Raw genomic sequence first — 4,661 nt, forward strand, 5'->3', positions numbered from 1 at the left:
ATGAGACCCACAAAAGCTCATTAGTCACATATATGTGCAGCCCAGAGGAGGACACTGATGTCATGCAGAGCCATACAGGAATGGAATGGACAGCTAAGGGCTATGGCAAGCAGACTTTTGAGTGTCAAGAGAGTGAGGTGGCATCTGGCTCCCTCAGTGGCTTGTTTGAATAATTCTGCTAGCTAGCAGGGGACTGAAACCCATTCCCCCAGGATAAGTAGGAACTACCTCTGGTTTCTTTGATAGGAGGGTTATTTGGCTAGGGATCTTATCCATGAGTCTACTAGGATGTTCAAGGTCCCCCCAGTTTCACCAGATGCAAGGTGGCCCATAATAGACTGGACATGTCAACATTATGAACCTCTCCTGTTGGTGTAGAAACCAGAGCAAATGGATTTCCCAACAGTGACTCTAATTTTTTTCCTTATTTTTTTCCTACATATAACACAAGACCGTGACAAAGTAACTTAGTAAGAAAGAAGCAATCCTTTAGCATCGTGAGGAAATAAGATATTTTATTTCCTTTCCTTAAATATGTGTGCTGTTCCATGCCTTCAACCTAATGTCCATTCATTAAGAGGAGAGAAAGATAAGTTAATGCTTCCCAATTTGGATACCTTCTCAAAACAATGGAAGGATGTGTCATTTTCTTTTGTACTATGTAGCCACTGCTTCAGGACCTCCCCATCGCTAACCCACTGGTGAAAAACAATTGTTTTTTCTTACATGTGTCATGGCATACTTGTATTTATATTTTTGGTAACATTATAAAGCCTTGGAAGCTTGATGCGTCCCCTATAGTTTGCAAAGGTAATCAGCAGAAGGATAAGAACAAAAAGCCTTGTCTCTCTTCTCCATCCCATCCTATCCTCTGTCACTTAGTTTATACAGGTTCTGGATGATGTAAGTACCCCTACAACACAGCTACCATAAAAATAAGGTAGACTGTATATAGCATTACAAAAAACAGATCTTTAAAAAATCAAAAGTGTTTAACTGGTACACACCTAAAACAGTGCCTGGCATACGGTAAGTTCTTATTCCAACGTTTGTTAATGAGGTGAATGTCTACAGTAGGTATGATTAAAATGAACCAGCACATAGTTCAAAAAGATGAGCACATCTACATAAAAAAAAAAAATGTACAGGGCCTACTTGCTGACACTCAGGGTCAGTTCTTAAATTGGACCACGTATCCCTGTTCTTCTGAGTGAAGATCCTGAGTCATCTCCATCAGCACCACTTAAGATGGTCCTGTAACAGTTTGTCTAAGGCCAAGAATAAGCATTTCAGAGAGCACTTCTGCTGATTCTGAAGTCCACCGGAGTTTGAGGCTCATTCGGTTACATAATTAAATAGATGCATTTTAGAGAAAAGGAAGCAAGGCACTATAGATTTTTTTTCTGTTTGTGTTCCTTGAATATTCACATGTTGAAATCCTACCCCACAAAGTGATGGGATTAGGAGGTAGGGTCTTTGAGAGGTGATTAGGCCCGAAGGGTGGTATCCTCATGAATGTAATTAGTGCCCTTAAAAAAGAGACCCCAGAGCAAACCCTTGTCCCTTCTGCTATCAGAGGTTCCAGTGAGAAGACAGCCACAAATCAGGAAGTGGGCTCTCACCAGTCAATGTATCTGCTGACACCATGATCTTAGCTTTCCCAACCTCCAGAACGGTGAGAAATAAATGTTCATTTATAAGCCACCCAGTTTATGATATGTTTGTTACAGCAATCCAAACAGATTAAGAAAGAAGGTAAGAGGCTCCTCCTCTGACCAGCACAGGCCCACTGAGTCACAGTTTCATTCTTGGTGTGAATACAGGTGTTTTCCAGTTCTTCCATCACCTACCAGACTCTTCCCACCAACACGCATTTGTGAATTTCATGATGAAAAGAGATGTGCCTTTGAATTGTGCTTTATGGTGTTTTAATTCTTAAAATGTACTTTATTTTTTTTAAAGTTATTTACTTAAATCTAAGGCAAGCTTGAGAAATAACTGGAAATACCTAGGTCTCCATGCTGTAACTCCTTTTCTAATAGGCTTCAAAATTCCTGCATCCTTGGTCTCCGATATATAGTTCAGTGGTACCTCGCCCCTGCCGCACTGAGATGACTGCATGGGGGCCTCCACTCCAACTCCTCCACCATCTTGGATTTGATGTTCATCTCTCTACTCTGTACAATAAGACAGGCTTTGAAGTTCATGAAGAACCCTTTTTGCTTGAAGACCCTGAACGAGTGGTAGTTCAGGCCCTCTCAATTTTGGCATAACCCAGGACTCCTTTGTGGTGTTTTCTTGGAGGAGGAGTTGTGTCCTCAGTCTCCTGGGCTGCTGGGGATTTTTCCTTTCCCTCACCCCTAGTGTCAGGGAGCTAAGGAGCCAAAGAAGGATGATATTAGGGTTGTCTGTCTTCCTCGGTCCTATGGTGCTAGAACTGACTTCTGATAGAATTCTGTCCATTTCCTTTTGATCCCTCTGGGTTCTGCCTTGGGCTGGGGGGCTCTCTGGCTTCCATCCCATTCACTGTATAGCCTGCAGGATGGAGACAAGAGGTCTGCTGTGGGACCTTTAACTGTTTCTGCAACAAAATTGCTGGTCATCTCTGTCCTGCAGTCACCACATACATGTTGTCCACAAGGGAGGAACCAGCAGCTCTTGCTGACATGCTGCAAGTATGCACTAGAAGCAAACACTTGCTCCAAGTACGTGAAGACCTCTGAGGCCACATCAGAAGCACCTGTCATGAACATGCAGGTTCCACTTCTTGCTGGATCCATGAAGGCTATTCCTGCTGGTGCTGTATTAATGTGCCAAGTCTGTGCTCGGTTGCCTCCCTGTCCGCAGCACTTGCTGTGGCTCCTATCCCTTTGTCAGGCACAGTAGGCTCTGTGATTAGGGAAGGATGTGCTTCTGGGAAAACAGTTCATGAGAGGAGGTGGACCCAAACAGGAGGCTGGTGATCCTCTTGTCCATGGGGCTCCATAACCACTGGGCTCTGCCTCAAACTCAGGTATGTCCACTGTGTCCTCTGCTGGAATGGCTTGGGTACAGCTGGAAGCTTCCATTGGTGGTCTTGGAGGTAAACAAGGTTTTCCTAGTGGAAAAAAAAAAACAAAAAACAAAAAGATCCCTTGCACCTGAAGGGGACACAGCTGAAGGTTAAAGACGTGTCCGGTGGCAAGCTTCAGGTGGGGCTATTGTTTCTCATGACTTCGATGGCTATCTTTACAAACTTCAAGGGAAGCTCCCGGGTTAACTCCAAGGTCCTGGTAAGCCTGTGGCCTCTTCCCTGGGTGTCTTCCACACCTGGCGTGCTCCTCATAGCATGTGCTGGCCAGCATCATAGTATCAGATGTTGCTCGGCTGGTGGATATGAAGCTCAAGGTCATCACTGGCACGCAGTGCACGTCGATCACTTCTCTTTTGCTGATCTGGAAAAAGTCTCTTTCAAAGATCAGTGGGTACTTGAATATAGCACTCTCCCCCCTATACAGTTGTCGCTGCAATGTCCCCACGGAGGTTAATAAAAAAGCTCACTACATCCTGCTTTCCGCTGTGAAATATGGGAGCACGTTTTCGAGGCTCACGGCTATCTTTTACCAAGACAGCTCCCTGCGGCTCGCCCCCAGCTCCCGCCCCGCCCCGCAGGCAGGCACCGCACCGCACCGCACCGCACACCTCCGGCCCCGGTGGCTGACCTGGCTGCAGAGCCCTCGAGGGAGCAGCCAGGAAGGTGTGCGGCGCTCGGGCCCACCCCTCAGCCCCTGCAGCCCCTGCAGCCCCTGCAGCCCCTGCAGCCCGCGGGGGACAAGCCTGACAAGCCCTCCGAGGGGAAGAGACGCAGGTCGCGCTGGGGCGGGGGGGGGGGGGGGGGCGCCCCCTTGATCCCCGCCCACTGCTTTGCATCCGTCAACCGGAGCCAAACGCAAACGCCCGCCTGCCCGCTGAGCTCCCATTCAACCAACCCCGGGGCCACCTTTAACCCTCTCTGGCCCATCGGGACCTACCGACGTCACACCGCCCTGGTCCTGGTTCGGCCACAGCGGGCCCGTCCGGTAGGAACTTCCCCCCCCTCCCCCGCCCCCCAAACTCAGAGCCCCCGCCCAGGCCCCGCGGAAGCGCGGCGCGCATGCGTAGACCCCGCCTGCTCCAGGACTGGAAAACCTCCGACGGGGCGGGGGAGGGGGGGGTTCTAATTGCAAAAGTAAAGATTTTGCATGTGAGCCCAAGCTGTATGGTTTTCCACTAGAAAATTATCAAAAGGCAAGGGATGTATTTGTTCAGAAATTACAGCCTTTCTGAGCTGGAAGGGACTAGAAATTATGTGTTACAACCCCCTCATCATACACCGGGCTGGAGAAACTTTTCCCATAGGTTCACAGAATGGGGAGGGGGTTGGAGGATGGGGGGGATGTGGAGGAGGATGGAGGGGATGTGGAGGAGGATGGGGGTGTGGTGGAGGATGGGGGTGTGGAGGAGGATGGGGGGATGGGGGTGTGGAGGAGGATGGGGGTGTGGAGGAGGGTGGGGGTGTGGTGGAGGATGGGGTGTGGAGGAGGATGGGGGTGTGGAGGAGGGTGGGGGTGTGGTGGAGGATGGGGTGTGGAGGAGGATGGGGTGTGGAGGAGGATGGGGGTGTGGAGGAGGATGGGGGTGTG

General features: G+C 49.3%; 1 long non-coding RNA gene across 1 annotated transcript; it reads right to left on the reverse strand.

Annotated features, from left to right (window-relative positions):
- Positions 1–488: 488 nt before the first annotated feature.
- On the reverse strand, positions 489–4,085 carry LOC140604749 (uncharacterized). The gene is made up of 2 exons (XR_012007563.1): positions 4,011–4,085; positions 489–3,434 (listed from the first exon to the last, which is right to left on the reverse strand). It is a non-coding gene; the product is annotated as an uncharacterized lncRNA (long non-coding RNA).
- Positions 4,086–4,661: the final 576 nt, after the last annotated feature.

Source organism: Canis lupus, chromosome 15 (genome assembly GCF_048164855.1).
Source record: "Canis lupus baileyi chromosome 15, mCanLup2.hap1, whole genome shotgun sequence".
Lineage (NCBI taxonomy): Eukaryota > Metazoa > Chordata > Mammalia > Carnivora > Canidae > Canis > Canis lupus.